This window comes from Arachis stenosperma, chromosome 1, assembly GCF_014773155.1.
Source record: "Arachis stenosperma cultivar V10309 chromosome 1, arast.V10309.gnm1.PFL2, whole genome shotgun sequence".
NCBI lineage: Eukaryota > Viridiplantae > Streptophyta > Magnoliopsida > Fabales > Fabaceae > Arachis > Arachis stenosperma.
The window spans coordinates 113,577,509-113,604,038 of record NC_080377.1 but is presented as its reverse complement, the minus strand read 5'-3'; the positions used below and the strand labels follow the sequence as shown (position 1 = coordinate 113,604,038).

The 26,530-nt window shown below is 39.6% G+C and overlaps 1 non-coding gene across 1 annotated transcript; it reads right to left on the bottom strand.

Moving 5' to 3' along the window:
* Positions 1 to 2,311: 2,311 nt before the first annotated feature.
* On the bottom strand, positions 2,312 to 2,419 carry LOC130952477 (small nucleolar RNA R71). Its single transcript, XR_009074661.1, has one exon. It is a non-coding gene; the product is annotated as a small nucleolar RNA R71 (small nucleolar RNA).
* Between the last annotated feature and the right edge of the window lie 24,111 nt (positions 2,420 to 26,530).

Here is a 26,530-nt window from a genome sequence, read left to right as displayed (position 1 = left end):
AGTTGTGTAATGCCATGGAATTGAACCACCAAGTTTTTGGAGTTCATGACCAGGGATTATGAGAGTTGTGAAAAGTATTGTTCACAATTTCGCGCACCAAGTTTTTGGCGCCGTTGCCGGGGATTGTTCAAGTTTTGAGCAAGCTTTTGGTAACAATGCCTGGGATTGTTCTAGTTTGGACAACTGACGGTTCATCTTGTTGCTTAGATTAGGTATTTATTTTTTTTCGAAATTTTTGAAGATGAATTCTAGAGTTTCATGATGATTTGTTGAAATCTGGCTGGCTGAGAAGCCATGTCTAATCTGATTGGACCGAGGTTTTAACTTATCACCACAAGAGCTTATTGATTTTCATCAATTTTGCTTTTGGAGCAGTGATCTGCTAAGACTTGGCTGACCTTTGGTCATGTCTAGTGTTTTGGACCGAAGCATTCTTTGAAAGCTTGGCTGGCTGTGAAGCCATGTCTAATTCCTGGACCGGAGTCTTAGACTAGCATTGCACTGATTCCTGGAATTCTCGTTAAGAATTTTGATATCTTTTTCCACTTAATTTTCGAAAAACACAAAAAAATTTGCAAAATCATAAAAACCAAAAATATTTGATGTTTCTTGCTTAAGTCTAGTGTCTCATCTTAAGTTTGGTGTCAAATGCATGTTTTTGTTATATTTTTCGAATCCATGCATATATTTCTTTGTTTTGATCTTTGAATTCTATTGGCTTGAGTGTTTATGTGTCTCATATAGTGTCAGTAGTACACAAACTGCTAAGTTTGGTGTCTTGCATGCATTGTTATTTGATTCCTGTTGCATTCTGATTATTAAAAAAATCCAAAAATATTTTTAATTTGTGTCTTTTCAAGTCAATGACACAAAGAATTGAAGATTCAGAACATACTGCAGAGGAATTATACAGAAAAAGCTGAGCATTCAAAAATGCCCAGTGAAGAAGACAGACTGGCGTTTAAACGCCAGCCAGGGTACCTGGTTGGGCGTTTAACGCCCAAAGAGGTAGCATTTTGGGCGTTAAACGCCAGAATGTATACCATTCTGGGCGTTTAACGCCAGGATGGTGCTAGGGGGAAGATTTTGTTTTCAAAATCAATTTTTTTCAAGTTTTCAAAGTTTTTCAAAATCAAATCTTTTTCAAATCGTATCTTTTCAATCAAATGTTTTCAAAATCAATTTCTTTCCTTTTTCAAAGATACTTACTAACAATTAATGATTTGATTGAACATTTTTTGCCTTTTCTATTAAGAAAGGTTTTATGTTTGAATCATATCTTTTCTTGTTAGGCAAGTCATTAATTTTTTTTTAAAATCATATCTTTTCAAATTATTTTCAAATCATATCTTTTAAAATTGTTTTCAAATCATATCTTCTCAATCACATCTTTTTAAAACCATAACTTTTCAATCACATCTTTTTCAAAATAGTTTTCAATCGAATCTTTTTGACTTCTAATTTCAAAATCTTTTTCAAAAAAATACTTTAATTCTTCCCCACTTTCAATTTTCGAAAATTATCAATCAATTTTTAAAATGTTTTTGACATCTTTCTAAATTAATTTTCGAAAATTTTCTTCCCTCCTTCTCACATCCTTCTATTTATGGAGTACTGCTCCTTCTTAATGCACAATTCGAACTCTAACTAATCAAGTTCGAATTCTTCTACCTTCTTTTCTTCTATTTTTCTTTTTCTCTGACATCTCAAGGAATCTCTATACTGTGACATAGAGGATTCCACATTCTCTTTTTCTCTTCTCTTTCATATGAGCAGGAGCAGAGACAAAGGCATTCTTGTTGAAGCTGACCCTGAACCTGAAAGGACCTTGAAGAGAAAGCTAAGAGAAGCTAAAGCACAACTCTCTGTTGAGGACCTGACCGAATTCTTCAAGGAAGAAGAACCCATGGCAGCCGAAAACAACAACAATGCCAACAATGCAAGGAAGGTGCTGGGTGACTTCACTGCACCTACTCCTGATTTCTATGGGAGAAGCATCTCTATCCCTGCCATTGTAGCAAACAACTTTGAGCTTAAGCCTCAATTAGTTTCTCTAATGCAACAGAATTGCAAGTTCCATGGACTTCCAATGGAAGATCCTCATCAGTTCTTAGCTGAATTCTTGCAAATCTGTGACACAGTCAAGACTAATGGGGTTAATCCTGAGGTCTACAGACTGATGCTATTCCCTTTTGCTGTAAGAGACAGAGCTAGAATATGGTTGGATTCTCAACCTAAAGAAAGCCTGGATTCTTGGGAAAAGCTAGTCAATGCCTTCTTGGCAAAGTCCTTTCCACCTCAAAGATGGAGTAAGCTTAGAGTGGAAGTCCAAACCTTCAGACAGAAGGATGGAGAATCCCTCTATGAAGCTTGGGAAAGATACAAACAATTAATCAGAAGATGTCCCTCAGACATGCTTTCTGAATGGAGCATCATAGGTATTTTCTATGATGGTCTCTCTGAACTATCCAAGATGTCTTTGGATAGCTCTGCTGGAGGATCTCTTCATCTGAAGAAGACGCTTACAGAGGCTCAGGAACTGATTGAAATGGTTGCAAATAACCAATTCATGTACACTTCTGAAAGGAATCCTGTGAACAATGGGACTAGTCAGAAGAAAGGAGTTCTTGAGATTGACACTCTGAATGCCATACTGGCTCAGAACAAAATATTGACTCAACAAGTCAATTTGATTTCTCAAAGTCTGTCTGGAATGCAAAATGCACCAAACAGTACTAAGGATGCTTCATCTGAAGAAGAAGCTTATGATCCTGAGAACCCTTCCATGGAAGAGGTGAATTACCTAGGAGAACCCTATGGAAACACCTATAATTCTTCATGGAGAAATCACCCAAATTTCTCATGGAAGAATCAAGAGAGACCTCAACAAGGTTTCAATAACAATAATGGTGGAAGAAACAGGTTTAGCAATGGCAAGCCTTTTCCATCATCTTCTCAGCAACAGACAGAGAGTTCTAAGCAGAGTACTTCTGACTTAGCAACAATGGTCTCTGATCTAATCAAAACCACTCAAAGTTTCATGAATGAAACAAGGTCCTCCATCAGAAATTTGGAAGGACAAGTGGGACAGCTGAGCAAGAAAATTACTGAACTCCCTCCTAGTACTCTCCCAAGTAATACAGAAGAAAATCCAAAAGGAGAGTCCAAAGCCATAAACATGGCCGAATATGGAGAGGAAAGAGAGGAGGTGGACGCCACTGAGGAAGACCTCAATGGGCGTGCACTGACCTCCACTGAGTTCCCCAATGAGGAATCATGGGAATCTGAGGCTCAAATTGAGACCCTAGAGATTCCATTGGACTTACTTCTGCCATTCATGAGCTCTGATGAGTATTCTTCCTCTGAAGAGGATGAGTATGTCACTGAAGAGCAAGTTGCTAAATACCTTGGAGCAATCATGAAGCTAAATGACAAGTTATTTGGAAATGAGACTTGGGAGGATGAACCACCTTTGCTCACCAAAGAACTGGATGACTTGTCTAGGCAGAAACTACCTCAAAAGAGGCAGGATCCTGGGAAGTTTTCTATACCTTGTACCATAGGCACCATGACCTTCAAGAAGGCCTTGTGTGACTTAGGGTCAAGTGTAAACCTCATGCCCCTCTCTGTAATGGAGAAATTAGGGATCTTTGAGGTGCAAGCTGCAAGAATCTCATTAGAGATGGCAGACAACTCAAGAAAACAAGCCCATGGACTTGTAGAGAATGTTTTGGTGAAGATTGAAGACCATTACATCCCTACTGATTTCATAGTCCTAGAGACTGGGAAATGCATGGATGAAACCATCATCCTTGGCAGACCTTTCCTAGCCACAGCAAAAGCTGTGATTGATGTTGATAGAGGAGAGTTGATCATTCAAGTGAATGAAGAATCCTTGGTGTTTAAAGCCCAAGGACATCCCTCTATCATCATGGAAAGGAAGCATGAAGAGCTTCTCTCAAAACAGAGCCAAGCAGAGCCCCCACAGTCAAACTCTAAGTTTGGTGTTGGGAGGCCACAACCAAACTCTAAGTTTGGTGTTGAACCCTCACATTCAAACTCTAAGTTTGGTGTTGGGAGGTTCCAACACGGTTCTGAGTATTTCTGAGGCTCCATGAGAGTCCTCTGTCAAGCTAATGACATTAAAGAAGCGCTTGTTGGGAGGCAACCCAATGTTTTATAGTTAACTATTTTCTTTTGTTATTTTATCTTTTTTTTGTAGGTTGATGATCATAAGAAGTCACAAAAACAATGAAAAAAGCAAAAACAGAATGAAAAACAGGAAGAAAAACAGCACACCCTGGAGGAGAAGAAGCTGGCGTTCAAACGCCAGTAATGCTAGCTGTTGGGCGTTTAACGCCCAGTCTGGCACCATTCTGGGCGTTTAACGCCAGAAAGGGGCACCAGACTGGCGTTAAACGCCAGTAAAGGGCAACAACCTGGCGTTAAACGCCAGGAATGGGCACCAGCCCGGCGTTTAACGCCAGAAATGGCTCAAAACGTGAATTTTGATGCCACTTGGTGCAGGGATGACTTTTCCTTGACACCACAGGATCTGTGGACCCCACAGGACCCCATCACCACTCTCTCTCTTCTTCCCCCATTCACCAATCACCTCAATACCTCTTCCCCAAAAACCCTTCACCTATCAAATCCCATCTTTCTCTTCACCACTCACATCCATCCTTCATAAATCCCCACCAACCTCACCCTTCAAATTCAAACCACTTTCCCTCCCTGATGAGCGGATAATTTATACGCTTTTTGGCATTGTTTTTATATAGTTTTTAGTAAGTTTGAGCTACTTTTAGGGATGTTTTCCTTAGTTTTTATGTTAAATTCACATTTCTGGACTTTACTATGAGTTTGTGTGTTTTTCTGTGATTTCAGGTAAATTCTGACTGAAATTGAGGGATTTGAGCAAAACTCTGAAGAAGGCTGACAAAAGGACTGCTGATGCTGTTGGATTCTGACCTCCCTGCACTCGAAATGGATTTTCTGGAGCTACAGACCTCCAATTGGCACGCTCTCAACGGCGTTGGAAAGTAGACATCTAGGGCTTTCCAGCAATATATAATAGTCCATGCTTTATTCGAAGAATGACGACGTAACTTGGCGTTAAACGCCAAGTTCATGCTGCTGTCTGGAGTAAAACGCCAGAAAAACGTCATGATCCGGAGTCAAACGCCCAAAACACGTCATAACCTGAAGTTTGACGCCAAGAAATGCCTCTACACGTGGATTGATCAAGCTCAGCCCAAACACACACCAAGTGGGCCCCGGAAGTGGATTTATGCATCAATTACTTACTCATGTAAACCCTAGTAGCTAGTCTAGTATATATAGGACATTTATCTATTGTATTAGACATCTTTTGACCATCTTTTGACCATCTTTTGACCACTCTAAGTCTTTTATCATTCGGTCACTTGATCGTGGAGAGGGCTGGCCATTCGGCCATGCCTGAACCTTCTTTTACTTATGTATTTTCAACGGTGGAGTTTCTGCACACCATAGATTAAGGGTGTGGAGCTCTGCTGTACCTCAAAGATTAATGAAGTTCTATTTTCTTTTATTCAATTCTCTATCTTATTCTTATTCCAAGATATTCATTCGTACTCAAGAACATGATGAATGATGATGAGTTAGATAACCCTCATTATTATTCTCACTGATGAACGCGCGTGATTGACAACCACTTCCGTTCTACATGCAACAAAGCTTGAATGTGTATCTCTTAGATTCCCCAACAGAATCTTCGTGGTATAAGCTAGATAGATGGCGGCATTCATCTGGATCCGGAAAGTCCAACCTTGTCTGTGGTGTTCCGAGTAGGATCCTGGGAATCCGGAAAGTCTCACCTTGTCTGTGGTATTCCGAGTAGGATTCCGTTCATGAATGACTGTGACGTGCTTCAAACTTTAACCTGCTGGGCGTTAGTGACAAACGCAAAAGAGGGATTCTATTCCAGTAGGAGCGGGAACCAACCGGTGATTGGCCGTACTGTGACAGAGTGCGTGCATTAGCTTTCACTGCGAGGATGGGATGTAGCTATCAACCATGGGTGATGCCTCCAGACTGGTTAGCTGTGCGAGTGACAGCCGCACAGGTTATTTCCCCGAGAGGAATGAAAGTAGCCACAGCTGATAGTGAACCCCTATACAAAGCTTGCCATGGAAAGGAGTAAGAAGGATTGGGTAGAAGGAATAGGAGAGCAGGCGTCCTAGAGCTCTACAGCATCTCCATTCCGCTTATCTGAAATTCCTACCAATGGATCTACATAAGTATTTCTATCCCTTTTATTTTCTGTTTATTTTTATTAATCAAATTTAATCCAATAATCTCTTAAATTAGTTAATGTGCCTAACTGAGATTTACAAAGTGACCATAGCTTGCTTCATACCAACAATCTCTGTGGATTCGACCCTTACTCACGTAAGGTATTACTTGGACGACCCAGTACACTTGCTGGTTAGTTGAACGGAGTTGTGAATTCCAATAAAGAAAACCTCACACAGGTGCTGCCCCTTAGAAGCCTTCATCTCAAAATAAACAGTGTCCTAAGGGTATATTCATACTAAAGCTCAAAAGATAGATTCCATACAAACTTAAGGATGTTGAATCACAATTTCGTCCACCAAGTTTTTGGCGCCGTTGCCGGGGATTGTTCGAGTATGGACAACTGACGGTTCATCTTGTTGCTCAGATTAGGTAATTTTCTTTTCAAAAATCTTTTTCAAAAATTTTTCTTTTATTTTTCGTTTTTCCAAAACTTTATTTTCGAAAATATTAAATAAAAATCCAAAAAAATTAGAAAATCATAAAAATCAAAAATATTTTGTGTTTCTTGTTTGAATCTTGTGTCAATTTTTAAGTTTGGTGTCAATTGCATGCTTTAAAAATTTTTCTTGCATTTTTCCGAAAATTTCATGCATTCATAGTGTTCTTCATGATCTTCAAGTTGTTCTTGACAAGTCTTCTTGTTTGATCTTGATGATTTCTTGTTTTGTGTCTTTTCTTGTTTTTCTTGTGCACTTTTGCATCCATATTTTTCATGCATTAAAGATTTCTAAGTTTGGTGTCTTGCATGTTTTCTTTGCATCAAAAATTTTTCAAAATTATGTTCTTGATGTTCATCATGATCTTCAAAGTGTTCTTGGTGTTCATCTTGACATTCATAGCATTCTTGCATGCATCTTGTGTCTTGATCCAAAATTTTCATGTTTTGGGTCATTTTTGTGTTTTTCTTTAAAAATTTAAAAATCAAAAAAATATCTTTTCCTTATTTCCCTCCAAAATTTCGAAATTTTGGGTTGACTTGGTCAAAAAATTTTCAAAATTAGTTGTTTCTTACAAGTCAAATCAAAATTTCAATTTTAAAAATCTTATCTTTTCAAAATCTTTTTCAAAAATCACTCCCAAACCCACCCATAATGGCCGAACCATTACTCCCCCCCTCTCCTATATATACCCTTCTTCAACCCTTCATTTTCACACAACCTAAACACCCCTTCTTTCCCTTCTTGGCCGAACACACCACCTTCTCCCTCTTCCTCATTTCTTCTTCTTCTACTCTCTTCTTTCTTCTTTTGCTCGAGGACGAGCAAACATTTTAAGTTTGGTGTGGTAAAAGCGTTGCTTTTTCGTTTTCCATAACCATTTATGGCATCCAAGGCCGGAGAAACCTCTAAAAAGAGGAAAGGGAAGGCAAAAGCTTCCACCTCCGAGTCATGGGAGATGGATAGATTCCTCTCAAGGGTGCATCAAGTCCACTTCTATGAAGTTGTGGCCTTGAAGAAGGTGATCCCCGAGGTCCCCTTTTCACTCAAAAAGGGTGAATATCCGGAGATCCGACATGAGATCCGAAGAAGAGGTTGGGAAGTTCTCACCAACCCCATTCAACAAGTCGGAATCTTGATGGTTCAAGAGTTCTATGCCAATGCATGGATCACAAAGAACCATGACCAAAGTGTGAACCCGAATCCAAAGAATTATCTCACTATGGTTCGGGGGAAATACTTGGATTTTAGTCCGGAGAGTGTGAGGGTGGCGTTCAACTTGCCTATGATGCAAGGAGATGAGCATCCTTATACTAGAAGGGTCAACTTTGATCAAAGGTTGGACCAAGTCCTCACAATCATATGTGAAGAGGGCGCACAATGGAAGCAAGATTCAAGAGGAAAGCCGGTTCAATTGAGAAGGCATGACCTCAAGCCCGTGGCTAGAGGATGGTTAGAGTTCATACAACGCTCAATCATTCCCACTAGCAACCGGTCCGAAGTTACCATAGACCGGGCCATCATGATCCATAGCATCATGATTGGAGAAGAAATAGAGGTTCATGAGGTTATAGCCCAAGAACTCTACAAGGTGGCGGACAAAACCTCCACTTTGGCAAGGTTAGCTTTTCCTCATCTCATCTGTCACCTCTGTTATTCAGTTGGAGTTGACATAGAGGGAGATACCCCCATTGATGAGGACAAGCCCATCACCAAGAAAAGGATGGAGTACACAAGAGACCCCTCTCACCATGAGATCCCTGAGATTCCTCAAGGGATGCACTTTCCTCCACAAAATTATTGGGAGCAACTAAATACCTCCCTAGGAGAATTGAGTTCCAACATGGGACAACTAAGGGTGGAGCATCAAGAACACTCCATTCTCCTCCATGAAATTAGAGAAGATCAAAGAATCATGAGAGAGGAGCAACAAAGACAAGGAAGAGACATTGAGGAGCTCAAGCACTCCATAGGATCTTCAAGAGCAAGAAAGAGCCGCCATCATTAAGGTGGACCCGTTCCTTGATTTCCTTGTTATTTGTTCTTCTGTTTTTCGATTTTTATGCTTATGTTTATCCATGATTGTGTCTTGTGATCATTAGTGTCTTAGTGTCTATGCCTTAAAGTTATGAATGTCCTATGAATCCATCACATTTCTTGAATAAAAACGTGCTTAATTGAAAAGGAAAGAATTGCATGAATTCTGAATTTTATAATAGTTTAATTATTTTGATGTGGTGGCAACACTTTTGTTCTCTGAATGTATGCTTGAACAGTGCATATGTCTTTTGAATTTGTGGTTCATGAATGTTGGCTCTTGAAAGAATGATGAAAAAGGAGACATGTTACTGAGGATCTGAAAAATCATAAAAATGATTCTTGAAAAAAAAAAAAGAAAAAGCAAACGAAAAAAAATCGAAAAAAAAAAAGAAGAAAGAAAAAGAAAGAAATAAAGTTGTGATCCAAGGCAATAAGAGTGTGCTTAAGAACCCTGGACACCTCTAATTGGGGACTTTAGCAAAGCTGAGTCACAATCTGAAAATGTTCACCCAATTATGTGTCTGTGGCATGTATGTATCCGGTGGTAATACTGGAAGACAGAGTGCTTTGGGCCACAGCCAAGACTCAATAAATAGCTATGTTCAAGAATCATCATACTTTACTAGGAGAATCATTAACACTATCTGGATTCTAAGTTCCTAAAGAAGCCAATCATTCTGAATTACAAGGGATAGAGTGAGATGCCAAAACTATTCAGAGACAAAAAGCTAAAAGCCCCGCTCATCTAATTAATACTGATCTCATAGATGTTTTGGAGTTCATTGCATATTCTCTTCTTTTATCTTATTTGATCTTCAGTTGCTTGGGGACAAGCAACAATTTAAGTTTGGTGTTGTGATGAGCGGATAATTGTATGCTTTTTGGCATTGTTTTTAGTATGTTTTTAGTATGATCTAGTAGTTTTTAGTATATTTTTATTAGTTTTTAGTTAAAATTCACTTTTCTGGACTTTATTATGAGTTTGTGTGTTTTTCTGTGATTTCAGGTATTTTCTGGCTGAAATTGAGGGATCTGAGCAAAAATCTAATCCAGAGACTCAAAAGGACTGCAGATGCTGTTGGATTCTGACCTCCCTGCACTCGAAGTGGATTTTCTGGAGCTACAGAAACCCAATTGGCGCGCTCTCAACGGCGTTGGAAAGTAGACATCCTGGGCTTTCCAGCAATATATAATAATCCATACTTTGCCCAAGATTTGATGGCCCAAACCGGCGTTCAAAGTCACCTCAAGAAATTCCAGCGTTAAACGCCGGAACTGGCACCTGATTGGGAGTTAAACGCCCAAACTGGCACTAAAGCTGGCGTTTAACTCCAAGGAGAGTCTCTACACGAAAATGCTTCATTGCTCAGCCCAAGCACACACCAAGTGGGCCCGGAAGTGGATTTTTATGTCATTTACTCATCTTTGTACACCTTAGGCTACTAGTTATCTATAAGTAGGACCTTTTACTATTGTATTTGTATTGGGACTTTGATAGCTATCTTCGTTTTATGCTATCTTAGATCATTGGGAGGCTGGCCATTCGGCCATGCCTAGACCTTGTTCTTATGTATTTTCAACGGTGGAGTTTCTACACACCATAGATTAAGGTGTGGAGCTCTGCTGTACCTCGAGTATTAATGCAATTACTATTGTTCTTCCATTCAATTCCGCTTGTTCTTTGTCCAAGATATCACTTGTTCTTCAACATGATGAAGGTGATGATTGACGCCCATCACCATTCTCACCCATGAACAGGGTGACTGACAACCATTCTTGTTCTACAAGCATCTGAGGCTTAGTGAATATCTCTTGGATTCCTGATTGCACGATGCATGGTTGATCGCCTGACAACCGAGTGCTCGCCTGACAAACGAGCCAACCATTCCGTGAGGTCAGAGTCTTCGTGGTATAGGCAGGAATGATGGCAGCATTCAAGAGAATCCGGAAGGTCTAACCTTGTCTGTGGTATTCTGAGTAGGATTCAATGACTGAATGACTGTGACGTGCTTCAAACTCCTGAGGGCGGGGCGTTAGTGACAGACGCCAAAAGAATCAATGGATTCTATTCCGATCTGATTGAGAACCGACAGATGAATTCCGCTATGCTGTGACGGAGCATATGCAATCGCTTTCACTGAGAGGATGGGAGGTAGCTGCTGACAACAGTGAAACCCTACACGAGCTTGCCATGGAAAGGAGTAAGAAGGATTGGATGAAGGCAGTAGGAAAGCAGAGAGACGGAAGGGAAGGCATCTTCATACGCTTGTCTGAAGCCCTTACACCAATGATATACATAAGTATCACTATCTTTATCTTTTATATTATTTTCGTTCATCATCATATACATTTGAGTTTGCCTGACTAAGATTTACAAGATGACCATAGCTTGCTTCAATGCTAACAATCTCCGTGGGATCGACCCTTACTCACGTAAGGTATTACTTGGACGACCCAGTGCACTTGCTGGTTAGTTGTGCGAAGTTGTGTAATGCCATGGAATTGAACCACCAAGTTTTTGGAGTTCATGACCAGGGATTATGAGAGTTGTGAAAAGTATTGTTCACAATTTCGCGCACCAGCCAGCCTTAAACCTGCCAGTAGTGCCTCGTATTCAGCTTGGTTGCTTAGCTCGATTTGGGTTCTCTGATTGCTTTCTATAATTACACTTGCACCACTTCCGGTTTTGTTTGAAGAGTCGTCCATGTAGAAAATCCATTTTGTGGGAGTTCCCGGGGTGTCAGTGAACTCTGTAATGAAGTCGGCCAGATACTGTGATTTGATGGATGTCTGAGCTTCATATTGAAGATCACATTTGGATAATTCAACTGCCCACTGTAGGATTCTTCCATCTAAGTCTATTTTCTGTAGGATGCCTTTTATGGGCTGGTTGATCCAAACTCTGATAGTGTGATCTTGAAAGTATGGGTGGATTCATCGAGAGGTGAGTATGGGGGCATAGGCAAACTTTTTCTATCTTTTGATAGTTTAGTTCGGCCCCTTGTAGAGCTTTGCTGATGAAGTTGACGGGTTGTTGCCCACTTTTGTCTCCTCTAACTAGTGCTGAGGCTATTGCCCGACTTTCCACTGCGAGGTATAATATTAGTTATTCACTTCCCCTTGGTCGGGTAAGAATGTGTGGTTGCCCCAAGAATTTTGAAATCTCAAAAGGCTTGTTTGCTCCCCGTTGTCTTATTCAAACCTCTCTCCCTTCCTTAATATCCCTCTTTGAGGTGTCTTTTGCGAGATGATTTAGAGATCCTTCCTCCTGTGAATCATCTATGAACATGTCTCTCATGGGTGTGAGGTGAACGTTCAACTCGTCTGATGATGCACGAAAACTTGTCTCTCAACAAATTTCCCTTCGGCAAGTATACCAAATTTGTCGTCAAGTAAAAACTCACAATAGAGTGAGGTCAAATCCACAGGGATTAACGAATTAAGCAATCAATGGTTAATTGATTATTCTAGTTAGACGAATCAGATTTGGAGTGATGAGCAACAGGGAAATGTAAGTGGAATAAAAGTAAAGAAATGGAATAAAGTGCAAAAAAGTAAATGGCAAAAAAAGTAAATGTAAGAACTAAAAATAAAATGAACATTGGGATCAAGAGATATTGCAATCCTCCGGATCAAGTTCATTCTCATCTCTTCCTCAATCAATGCATTCATTGATCTCCTTGGCAATCTTAAGTGATTGGATCCCAATTCCTTGGCAATACAATGTCTCTAAGCTTGAACAATTTCCCAATTCCTTGATTTAATTGCTCATGGGAAGAGATGAAGTTTGGTCACTGATTATACCACACACATTCATAGATCAAAGTATTGGGAGGATTACATGTCACTATATCCGCCCAAACCCCATCCTAATCCAATGTGAGAGAGCATTTCTAGCATGATCTCCTCATTCCTCTTCCAAGGTTCTGAGGAGATCCAATTATGGAGAGCTTCTCTTCTAAGATAGCTAACCAATTGGATGAAGATCGAAAGCTCTCTAGTAAAATTAAGGGAAAATAAAGAAGAAGAAGAATAAGAACTACAATTGATCCATTGAATCACAATAAAGCTCTCTAACCCAATGAAAAGAGTTAGTTGATCATTGCTCTACCAAAATAGAAAAGAAAAAAGTGCAGAAAAGTAAAGATGAAGATTAAAACTAACATTGAAACTTTCAAATTCATAAATGAAAAGTACAAAGAAAAGAAAGAGAAGGAAAAGTGTGTGAGGGGAGGGAGTCCGAAGACCCCTCTTCAATCCCCAATTCTAGAATTCCAGTCCCCCTTGAATGTAAAAACTAAGGCCCTTATATAGGCTCTCCTAAATTATAAAATGAAATTAAAAGCAAATTACAATTAAGTGAAATTTCCTATTCTAGATGCTTCTTGTGGCCTTGATTGGTTGACACTTGTGGGCTTGCTTGCTTGAGCTTTGAAGTGGACTTGAGAGAGAAGTGAATCAAGTTGAGGTCCAGGTCCTTAGCGTTAATGCTGTCGTTAGCCATACTAACGCTACAAGTGTGGCGTTAGTGCTTAAAGTTATTGTGGCTAACGTTGCACTTCCTACCCAGTTGGTATTTTTGGGGCTTAAAAGATGCCTCTTGTTTGTGCTCCATTTTCATGCCTACTATAGACTATTATATATCTTTGGAAAGCACTAAATGTCATCTTTCTAACGCAACTGGAATCACCTCAATTGGACCTCTGTAACTCAAGTTATGCTCCTTTGAAGTGGACAAGGTCGATGGCATAGTCGCTAGCGTTACTGAAAAAAGTGAGTCACAATAATGCTAGCGATCAGGGCTTAATATTGCCAGGTTCTGGAGCTCAAACTTAATGTCCACCGCATATGATGAGCGGATATTTTGTACGCTTTTTGGGGGTAATTTCATGTAGATTTTAGCATGTTTTAATTAGTTTTTAGTTAAATAATATTAGTTTTTAGGCAAAAATCATATTTCTGGACTTTACTATGAGTGTGTGTATTTTTCTGTGATTTCAGGTATTTTCTGGCTGAAATTGAGGGAGTTGAGCAAAAATCTGACTTAGGCTGAAAAAGGACTGCTGATGCTGTTGGATCCTGACCTCCCTGCACTCGAAACGGATTTTCTGGAGCTACAGGAGTTCAATTGGCGCGATCTCAACGGCGTTGGAAAGTAGACATCCAGGGCTTTCCAGCAATATATAATAGTCCATACTTTGCGCAAGGATAGACGACGTAACTTGGCGTTGAACGCCAAGTACATGCTGCTGTCTGGAGTTAAACGCCAGAAAAAACGTCATGATCCGGAGTTGAACGCCCAAAACACGTCAAAACCTGGAGTTTGACGCCAAGAAAGGCCTCCACACGTGGAAAGCATTAGTCTCAGCCCCAGCACACACCAAGTGGGCCCCAGAAGTGGATTTCTGCACCAATTATCTTAGTTTACTCATTTTTCTGTAAACCTAGGTCACTAGTTTACTATTTAAACAACTTTACAGACTTATCATGTACCTCATGACATTTTCAGATCTGAATTACATACTTTTGACGGCATGAGTCTCTAAACTCCATTGTTGGGGGTGAGGAGCTCTGCAGCGTCTCGATGATTTAATACAATTCCTTGTTTTCCATTCAAACACGCTTGTTCTTATCTAAGATGTTTATTCGCGCCTAACTGTGGAGAAGGTGATGATCCGTGACACTCATCACCTTCCTCAACCCATGAACGTGTGCCTGACAACCACCTCCGTTCTACATCAGATGAATGAATATCTCTTAGATTCCCCAACAGAATCTTCGTGGTATAAGCCAGATTGATGGCAGCATTCATGAGAATCCGGAAAGTCTAAACCTTGTCTGTGGTATTCCGAGTAGGATTCCGGGATTGAATGACTGCGACGTGCTTCAAACTTTAACCTGCTGGGCGTTAGTGACAAACGCAAAAGAGGGATTCTATTCCAGTAGGAGCGGGAACCAACCGGTGATTGGCCGTACTGTGACAGAGTGCGTGCATTAGCTTTCACTGCGAGGATGGGAAGTAGCCACTGACAACGGTGACACCCTACAAAGAGCTTGCCATGGAAGGAACCTGCGTGTGAGAAGAGGATTTCAAGGAAGAGTTGAAGTCAGAGGACAAAGCATCTCCAAAACTCCAACATATTCTCCATTACTGCACAACAAGTAACGCTAGTATTCTTTATTATTCCAATATATTCCATAATCCTTTATAAACAAGTAACTCTATTGTTCAAGTAATCCAAACAATTTTCTTTCACATCCTGACTAAGATTAATGAAATAACATTGATTGCTTCAAACCATAATCTCTGTGGATTCGACCCTTACTCACGTAAGGTATTACTTGGACGACCCAGTACACTTGCTGGTCAGTTGAACGAAGTTGATCTTGGACCATATTCTATTATCATTCTATAAAGAGATACAATTTCGTCCACCAAGTTTTTGGCGCCGTTGCGGGGATTATTGAGTTTGGACAATTGAAGGCTTATTTTATTTCTTAGATTAGGAATAATTTTTTTATTTTTATTTTTTTATTGTTATAGAGTCACTAAATCTTGATAGGATAGTTTATTTTCAAAAAATTTCTTTTCAAAAATATTATTTTCTTAATTAATTGTTAAATTTTCGTGAGTTTAGTGTCTTGTTCTAAGTTTGGTGTCAATTGCATATCTCATATTTTCTTTCAAAATTTCGACTTGTGTTCTTTGTTCTTCATTGATCTTCAAGTTGTTCTTGCTTATTTTTCTTGTTTGATCTTGAGTTTTTCTTGTTCTGTGCCTTTCTTGTTTTCTTGTGCTTTTTCAAAACATTAGTTTTCAAAAATTTAGTTTATCCATAAAAATAATACATCTTTAAAATACATTACATTTTTAATTCAGTTGGTTATAGTGTTGGCTTATGTTCTTGGCAATTGGGCACCAGTTCTTTTGAAAATCTTTTTCAAAAATAATTTTTCTTGGTTTAATCTGTGCCAAACTTTAAGTTTGGTGTTTTCTTGTTAATTTTAATATAATTTGCGAAAATTTGTCTTGGTTTTCTAAAAATTTTAAGTTTGGTGTTCTTTCTTGTGTTCTTGGTGTTCTTGTGAATCTTCAAGGTGTTCTTGAGTTTTCTTGTGTCTTGATCTTAAAATTTTTAAGTTTGGTGTTCCTTGGTGTTTTCCCTCCAAAAATTTCGAAAAAATAAGGAGCATTGGATCTAAAAATTTTAAGTCTTGTGTCTTTTGTGTGTTTTTCTCTTTCATCATAAAATTCAAAATTCAAAATTTTTATTTTTCTAACTAATTTTGAACTAATTTTTTTCGAAAATCTTTTATAAAAATTCAATTTTCAATTTCAAAATATTTCCACTTTCTTTTATTTAATTTCGTTTTTATATTTTTTAAAAAAAAATTTATACTTTCCAACTACTTTTCGATTTTTTTTTTTCTTTTTATTTATTTCATTTTTAATTATTACATCACCATATTTCAAACTATAAATTCTCAACTTGTATTCAATCATGGAAGCAAGTAGGAATGAACAGTCCAAGAGGACTCTGGGGTCATATGCTAACCCCACTACTGCTTCATATGGGAGTAGTATGTATACCCTCCATTGGAGTTAGTAGCTTTGAGCTGAATCCTCAGCTCATTATCATGGTGCAGCAAAACTGTCAGTACTCTGGTCTTCCACATGAAGAACCTACAGAATTTCTGGCACAATTTCTGCAAATTGCTGATGCAGTACATGATAAGGAAGTGGATCAGGATGTCTACAGATTACTACTGTTTCCATTTGCTGTAAAAGATCAAGCTAAGAGGTGGTTAAACAACCAGCCTAAGAACAGCATAAAACATGGAAACAGCTGTCAGAAAAATTCCTGAATCACTATTTCCCTCCCAAACGGATGACACAGCTAAGGCTAAGCATCCAAGGCTTCAAACAAGGAGATAATGAATCCCTTTATGATGCTTGGAAAGATACAGAGAGATGCTAAGAAATGCCCTCTGAAATGTTTTCAGAATGGGTGCAATTAGACATCTTCTACTATGGGCTTACAGAAAAAGCTCAGATTTCTCTAGACCACTCAGCTGGTGGATCTATACACATGAGAAAAACAATTGAAGAAGCTCAAGAGCTTATTGATACAGTTGCCAGAAATCAGCATCTGTATCTAAGCAGTGAATCTTCCATGGAAGGAGAAGCTAAAACAGTAACTGCAGAACTCAATCCGGTGGTCAGGCTAATGAATTTAATAAGCAATTAGACTTCTAACTCAGCAGCTAGCCGAATTCAAGGAGATATTACAGGAAACAAGAATGGCAAACAGGAACAGGAAGTGCAATTAAAACAAACAGAAAAACAACTGTCAAAACAAATATAGCAGAAGAATGCCAAGCAGTTCAATTAAGAAGTGGGAAAACATTAAATACCTCACTTCAAAGCAGCAAGAAGCAAGGAAATGAACGAATAGCTAATCAAAATCCCTCTGAGGACAAGCAGAGCCCAGAAAGGGATAAAGCTGCGCTGAACGCCCAGACCATGCTGATTCCTGCGTTCAACGCCAGAAAACAAGCTTGAATCTGGCGTTGAACGCCCAAAAGGAGCATGGTTCTGGCGTTCAAACGCCAGTAACAAGCAAGGAAGTGGCGTCTAACGCCACTCCAGCTCCTACCTCTGGCATTCAAATGCTAGAAGGGAATCAGTCACATACAAGTGCTGATAACAAGGCTTCCCAACCCACTTCTGTAGGTAATAAAACTGCAGCAACTAAGGTTGAGGAATACAAAGCCAAAATGCCTTATCCTCAAAAACTCGCCAAGCGGAACAGGATAAGCAATTTGCCCGCTTTGCAGACTATCTCAGGACTCTTGAAATAAAGATTCCGTTGCAGAAGCACTTGAGCAAATACCCTCTTATGCTAAGTTCATGAAAGAGATCTTAAGTCATAAGAAGGATTGGAGGGAAACTGAAAAAGTTTACCTCACTGAAGAATGCAGTGCAGTCATTCTGAAAAGCTTACCTGAGAAGCTTAAAGATCCTGGGAGCTTTATGATACCATGCACATTAGAGGTGTTTGTACCAAGCAAGCTTATGTGATCTTGGGGCAAGTATCAACCTAATACCTGCATCTACTAGAAAGCTTGGTTTAGCTGAAGAAATTAACCAACCAGGATATGTCTTCAACTTGCTGATGGCTCCATTAAATACCCATCAGGCGTGATTGAAGACATGATTGTCAAATGACTGCATGAGTGTTGATCTTATTGATTCTCTAGTAAGAGAGGTCAATATGGCTGAGAGTCTCGAATCAGAGCTAGAGGACATCTTTAAAGATGTTCAGCCTGATTTGGAGGAATCAGAGAAGATAATAGAACCTCTGAAAATCCCTCAAGAAGAGGAGAAACCTCCAAAACCGAGCTCAAACCATTGCCACCATCCTTGAAATATGCATTTCTGGGAGAAGGTGAAACCTTTCCTGTAATTATAAGCTCTACCTTAGAGCCACAGGAAGAGGAAGCACTATTCAAGTGCTAAGGACGCACAAGACAGCTCTTGGGTGGTCCATTAGTGATCTTAAGGGCATTAGCCCAGCCAGATGCATGCACAAGATCTGTTGGAGGATGACGCCAAGCCAGTGGTTCAACCACAAAGGCGGCTGAACCCAGCTATGAAAGAAGTGGTGCAAAAAGAGGTCACTAAATTACTAGAGGCTGGGATTATTTATCCTATTTCTGACAGCCCTGGGTGAGCCCTGTTCAAATTGTCCCTAAGAAGGGTGGCATGACAGTGGTTCATAATGAAAAAAATGAACTGGTTCCTACAAGGACAGTTACAGGGTGGCGTATGTGCATTGATTACAGAAGACTCAATACAGCCACCAGAAAGGATCATTTTCCTTTACCATTCATAGACCAGATGTTAGAAAGATTAGCAGGTCATGAATACTACTGCTTCCTGGATGGATATTCAGGTTATAATCAAATTGCAGTAGATCCCCAGGATCAGGAGAAAACGGCCTTCACATGTCCATCTGGAGTATTTGCATACAGAAGGATGCCATTTGGCCTGTGCAATGCACCTGCAACTTTCAGAGGTGCATGCTCTCAATTTTCTCTGACATGGTGGAAAAATTTCTGGAAGTCTTCATGGATGACTTTTCAATATTTGGAGACTCATTCAGCTCCTGCCTTAACCATTTAGCACTTGTTCTGAAAAGATGCCAAGAGACTAACCTGGTTTTAAACTGGGAAAAATGTCACTTTATGGTGACTGAAGGAATTGTCCTTGGGCACAAAATTTCGAACAAAGGGATAGAGGTGGACCAAGCTAAGGTAGAAGTAATTGAAAAATTACCACCACCTGCTAATGTTAAGGCAATCAGAAGCTTTCTGGGACATGCAGGGTTCTACAGGAGGTTTATAAAGGATTTTTCAAAAATCGCCAAACCTCTGAGCAACCTGCTAGCTGCAGACATGCCATTTATCTTTGATGAGGAGTGTCTGCAAGCATTTGAAACTCTGAAAGCTAAATTGGTTACAGCACCAATCATCTCTGCACCAGACTGGACATTACCATTTGAACTAATGTGTGATGCCAGTGACCATGCCATTGGTGCAGTGTTGGGGCAAAGGCATGACAAGCTTCTGCATGTCATTTACTATGCCAGCCGTGTGCTAAATGATGCACAGAAGAATTACACAACCACAGAAAAAGAGCTACTTGCAGTGGTTTACCATTGACAAATTCAGATCCTACTTAGTAGGATCAAAAGTGATTGTGTACACTGATCATGCTGCTCTTAAATATTTACTCACAAAGCAGGATTCAAAACCCAGACTCATCAGATGGGTGCTGCTTCTGCAAGAGTTTGATATAGAAATAAGAGACAGAAAAGGGACAGAAAATCAAGTAGCAGATCACCTATCCCGAATAGAACCAGTGGGAGGGGCGTCCCTCCCTCTCACTGAAATTTCTGAAACCTTTCCGGATGAGCAATTACTAGCCGTCCAGGAAGTGCCATGGTTTGCAGACATTGCAAACTACAAGGCAGTGAGATTCATACCAAAGAGTACAGTAAGGTGCAATCAAAGAAATTAATCACAGATGCAAAATACTATCTTTGGGATGAACCATATCTCTTTAAGAGATGTGCAGACGGAGTAATCCGTAGATGTGTGCCTAAAGAAGAAGCGCAGAAGATCCTCTGGCATTGCCATGGATCACAGTATGGAGGACATTTTGGAAGTGAACGAACAGCCACAAGAGTCCTCCAGAGTGGCTTCTACTGGCCTACTCTCTATAAAGATTCCCGAGCATTTGTGCTTAACTGTGATAGTTGCCAGAGATCAGGCAACCTGCCCCACAGTTATGCTATGCCTCAACAAGGAATCTTGGAAATTGAGTTGTTTGATGTATGGGGCATTGACTTCATGGGACCTTTCCCACCATCATACTCAAACACCTATATTCTGGTGGCAGTGGATTATGTATCCAAATGGGTGGAAGCTATTGCAACACCCACTAATAACACTAAAACAGTGTTAAAATTCCTCCAGAAACATATCTTCAGCAGATTTGGTATCCCCAGAGTGTTAATCAGTGATGGGGGTACTCATTTCTGTAATAAGCAGCTCTACTCTGCTCTAGTACGTTATGGAGTCAACCACAAGGTGGCTACTCCATATCACCCACAGACTAATGGGCAGGCGGAAGTCTCAAATAGAGAACTTAAAAGAATCCTGGAATGGACTGTAATTAACCGTAGAAAGGATTGGGCAAGAAGCTTGGATGATGCTCTGTGGGCATACAGAACAGCATTTAAGACCCCTATAGGGACCTCTCCATACCAGCTTGTGTATGGAAAGGCATGTCACTTGCCAGTGGAACTGGAACATAAGGCCTACTGGGCAACCAGATTCCTGAATCTTGATGCCAAAGTAGCTGGAGAAAAACGATTGCTCCAGTTAAATGAGCTAGAAGAGTTTAGACTCAATGCTTTTGAAAATGCAAAAATTTACAAGGAAAAAGCAAAAAAATGGCATGATAAGAAATTGTCATCCAGAGTCTTTAAACCAGGGCAGAAAGTTCTGCTATTTAATTCTAGGCTCAAATTATTCCCCGGGAAATTAAAATCCCGGTGGAGAGGTCCATATGTAATTACAAGTGTATCACCATATGGCTACATAGAGCTTCAAGATAATGACTCTAACAAAAAGTTCATTGTCAATGGACAAAAAGTTAAACACTATCTTGAAGATAATTTTGAGCAAGAATGCTCAAGACTGAGATTACATTGAAGATCAGTGACAGTCCAGCTAAGGACATTAAAGAAGCGCTTGCTGGGAGGCAACCCAGCCATTTACAAAGTTATTTACTAATTAGATAAATTTTCTTTTCTTTACAGATATAGGTTCAAGTATCTTCAAAGGTGAAATAGCAATTGGTTGAAGTCACAGAGTTACAGGGAAAATTGGAAGCTCACTGGCATGAAAAAGCCAGTAAGAAATACTTTGGGCGTTAAACGCCCAAAAGAAGCTCTCACTGGGCGTTTAACGCCAGTGAAGGTAGCCATGTGGGCGTTAAACGCCAGAAAGGAGCATCTTCTGGGCGTTAAACGCCAGAAAGATGCACCTTCTGGGCGTTTAACGCCAGTCTGTTAGCATCCTGGGTGTTCAGAAAAACGCCCAGTGAAGAAGGACTTCCTGGCGTTCAACGCCAGAAAGAAGCACCAAATGGGCGTTGAACGCCCAGGAGAAGCAACATGTGGGCGTTAAACGCCCAAACCATGCAGCAGTTGGGCGTTTAACGCCAGGATGGTGGGGAGGAGGTACAATTTTGTTTTTAATCCAAATTTTTTTTTTATTTTATTTTTTTTTTGTGTTTCAAACCATGATTTCTTGCATAAACATGTTTTAAATCATCACCCCTCAATCCAAATTAGTGTTCTAAAAATCCAAATTTTTAAAATCTCTTTTTCAAAAATATCAAATGCATCTTAATCTATAAAACCAATTGGCTTTCCAATTCAATCCATCATCTTTTCAAATTTGTTTCCAACACATCTACTATCTTTTAAAATCTTTTTCAAAATTAAAAATTTCAATTCTATCTTTTAAAAAAAAAAATTTCATATCTTTCTCTTTTTTTAAATTATATCTTTTTCTAATCATATCTTCTATCTTATCTCTTTCTTATTTTTTTTTTTCGAAATTTACCCACCCCACCTCCCTATATCTTGTGTTCGGCGACTTCCTCCTCAACACCATCCAACACCTGCTCTCCTTCATTGCCTCTTCTTTCTTCTCTTTTGCTTGAGGATAAGCAAAGCTCTAAGTTTGGTGTGTTTTACCCGTGATCACAAAAACTATTGTGTCTCTTGATCATGGCCCCTAGAGGGAAGCAAACCACCCAAAAGGGCAAGGAAAAGAGCAATCCAAAGCCCCTCTGGAATCAAGGGAAGTTCTTAACTAAAGAACATTCAGACCATTACTACAAGATAATGAGTCACAGATCAGTGATCCCGGAAGTCAGATTTGATCTGAAAGAAGATGAATATCCGGAGATCCAAGAGCAGATTCGAAACAGGAATTGGGAAATTCTGGCCAATCCTGAAACGAAAGTGGGAAGGAACATGGTTCAGGAATTCTATGCTAATCTATGGCAGACAGAAAGGCAAAGAATCATTGGAGCAGCTATCTTTGACCACAAGACCGTAGTCAGAGGAAAGATCATTCATACCAATGCTGACAAAATCAGGGAGATATTCAAGATTCCTCAACTGAAGGATGACCCAGACTCCTTTAATAGGAGAATGATGAGGATCAATAAAGGATTGGACAGGATCTTGGAAGATATATGCGTTCCTGGAGCCAAGTGGACTACCAGTACAACTGGCAACCCAGTTCAACTCAAAAGAGAAGATCTAAAACCAGTAGCTAGAGGCTGGCTGGATTTTATTAGTCGTTCCATATTACCCACCAGCAACCGTTCTGAAGTTACCATCAAAAGAGCTGTCATGATTCACTGCATCATGCTAGGAAAAGAAGTGGAAGTCCATCAGCTGATCTCATGTGAGCTATACAAGATTGCAAACAAGAATTCTACAGACGCCAAATTGGCTTATCCAAGCCTAATTTATATGCTTTGCAAAGATGCTGGAGTAAAGATGGGAATAACTGAATATATCCTAATTGAAAAGCCCATTACTGGAATATCAATGGTCAGACAACAGCAACAAGATGATTCAACCAAGAGGAGAGCACAAGAAGCCCTCCCAGAACTGCCCCAATTCGAATATTGGGAACATCTTGAGGCTTCTATTTCCAGATTGCAAGAAGCTATGGACCAAATAAAGGAAGAACAGAATAATCAAAGTAGCATGCTCTGCAAACTGCTCAAGGAACAGGAAGAGCAAGGGCGTGATATAAGGGAGCTGAAGCGCCAAAAATTAATCCTTGAACCACACCCAGAATAATTAGAGGAGCATCCACTCCTCAAAACAACAGGTTGCTGAGTTCCAATTTTCCTGCTTTAATTTAGTGATAGCGTTCTTTTTATTAAAATTCACCTTAGGAGATATTTAGTAGTAATTAGTATGTCTATTTTGATTTTATTTCCAATTAAGCTATAGTTTATTTTTATCATCATCATCAGGCATGAATAAAGTAGTAGATTTTTTTAGAATAAAGAAGTAATCTATATTTATGAGTTCTTAGTAATAAAGACTATAATTAATTATATGTGGTGGCAATACTTCTTGTTCTCTGAATGAATGCTTGAACAGTGCATAATATGTACTTTGAATTTGATGAATATTGGCTCCTGAAAGGATGAGGAACACGAAAAATATCATTGATGATCTGAAAAATCATGAAATTGATTCTTGAAGCAAGAAAAAGCAGTTCAAAAAAAAAAAGAAAAAAAAAACAATATTCACAAGCCATGGGCACTAGCCAAGAGTAAAAAAGGGATCCAAGGCTTTGAGCATCAATGGATAGGAGGGCCCAAGGAAATAAAATCCAGGCCTAAGCGGCTAAATCAAGCTGTCCCTAACCATGTGCTTGTGTCATGAAGGTCCAAGTGAAAAGCTTGAGACTGAGTGGTTAAAGTCGTGATCCAAAGCAAAAGAGTGTGCTTAAGAGCTCTGGACACCACTAATTGGGGACTCTAGCAAAGCTGAGTCACAATCTGAAAAGGTTCACCCAGTTATGTGTCTGTGGCATTTTTTGTATCCGGTGGTAATACTGGAAAACAAAGTGCTTAGGGCCACAGCCAAGACTCATAAAATAACTGTGTTCAAGAATCAACATACTACACTAGGAGAGTCAATGATACTATCTGAATTCTGAGTTCCTAAGGATGCCAATCATTCTGAAATTTAAAAGATACAGGGAGATGCCAAAACTGTTCAGAAACAAAAAGCTACAAGCCCCGCTCATCTAATAAGAATCTGAGCTTCAATTAAAACTCTAAAATATATTACTTCTTAATTTCTGTTAGAACCTATTTTATTCATCTAGTTGCTTGAGGACAAGCAACAGTTTAAGTTTGGTGTTGTGATGAGCGGATATTTTGTACGCTTTTGGGGGGTAATTTCATGTAGATTTTAGCATGTTTTAATTAGTTTTTAGTTAAATAATATTAGTTTTTAGGCAAAAATCATATTTCTGGACTTTACTATGAGTGTGTGTATTTTTCTGTGATTTCAGGTATTTTCTGGCTGAAATTGAGGGAGTTGAGCAAAAATCTGACTTAGGCTGAAAAAGGACTGCTGATGCTGTTGGATCCTGACCTCCCTGCACTCGAAACGGATTTTCTGGAGCTACAGGAGTCCAATTGGCGCGATCTCAACGGCGTTGGAAAGTAGACATCCAGGGCTTTCCAGCAATATATAATAGTCCATACTTTGCGCAAGGATAGACGACGTAACTTGGCGTTGAACGCCAAGTACATGCTGCTGTCTGGAGTTAAACGCCAGAAAAACGTCATGATCCGGAGTTGAACGCCCAAAACACGTCAAAACCTGGAGTTTGACGCCAAGAAAGGCCTCCACACGTGGAAAGCATTAGTCTCAGCCCCAGCACACACCAAGTGGGCCCCAGAAGTGGATTTCTGCACCAATTATCTTAGTTTACTCATTTTTCTGTAAACCTAGGTCACTAGTTTACTATTTAAACAACTTTTACAGACTTATCATGTACCTCATGACATTTTCAGATCTGAATTACATACTTTTGATGGCATGAGTCTCTAAACTCCATTGTTGGGGGTGAGGAGCTCTGCAGCGTCTCGATGATTTAATACAATTCATTTGTTTTCCATTCAAACACGCTTGTTCTTATCTAAGATGTTTATTCGCGCCTAACTGTGGAGAAGGTGATGATCCGTGACACTCATCACCTTCCTCAACCCATGAACGTGTGCCTGACAACCACCTCCGTTCTACATCAGATTGAATGAATATCTCTTAGATTCCCCAACAGAATCTTCGTGGTATAAGCCAGATTGATGGCAGCATTCATGAGAATCCGGAAAGTCTAAACCTTGTCTGTGGTATTCCGAGTAGGATTCCGGGATTGAATGACTGTGACGTGCTTCAAACTTTAACCTACTGGGCGTTAGTGACAAACGCAAAAGAGGGATTCTATTCCAGTAGAAGCGGGAACCAACCGGTGATTGGCCGTACTGTGACAGAGTGCGTGCATTAGCTTTCACTGCGAGGATGGGAAGTAGCCACTGACAACGGTGACACCCTACAAAGAGCTTGCCATGGAAGGAACCTGCGTGTGAGAAGAGGATTTCAAGGAAGAGTTGAAGTCAGAGGACAAAGCATCTCCAAAACTCCAACATATTCTCCATTACTGCACAACAAGTAACGCTAGTATTCTTTATTATTCCAATATATTCCATAATCCTTTATAAACAAGTAACTCTATTGTTCAAGTAATCCAAACAATTTTCTTTCACATCCTGACTAAGATTAATGAAATAACATTGATTGCTTCAAACCAATAATCTCTGTGGATTCGACCCTTACTCACGTAAGGTATTACTTGGACGACCCAGTACACTTGCTGGTCAGTTGAACGAAGTTGATCTTGGACCATATTCTATTATCATATTCTATAAAGAGATACAATTTCGTCCACCAGCATACTATTAGACGAATCAGATTTGGAGTGATGAGCAACAGGGAAATGTAAGTGGCATAAAAGTAAAGAAATGAAATAAAGTGCAGAAAAGTAAATGGCAAAAAAAGTAAATGTAAGAACTAAAAATAAAATGAACATTGGGATCAAGAGATATTGTAATCCTTCAGATCAAGTTCATTCTCATCTCTTCCTCAATCAATGCATTCATTGATCTCCTTGGCAATCTTAAGTGATTGGATCCCAATTCCTTGGCAATCCAATCTCTCTAAGCTTGAACAATTTCCCAATTCCTTGATTTAATTGCTCATGGGAAGAGATGAAGTTTGGTCACTAATTATACCACACACATTCATAGATCAAAGTATTGGGAGGATTACATGTCACTATATCCGCCCAACCCCCAACCTAATCCAATGTGAGAGAGCATTTCTAGCATGATCTCCTCATCCCTTTTCCAAGGCTCAGAGGAGATCCAAATATGGAGAGTTTCTTTTCCAAGACAACTAACCAATTGAATTAAGATCGAAAGCTCTCTAGTAAAATCAAGAGAAAAGAAAGAAGAAGAATAATAAGAA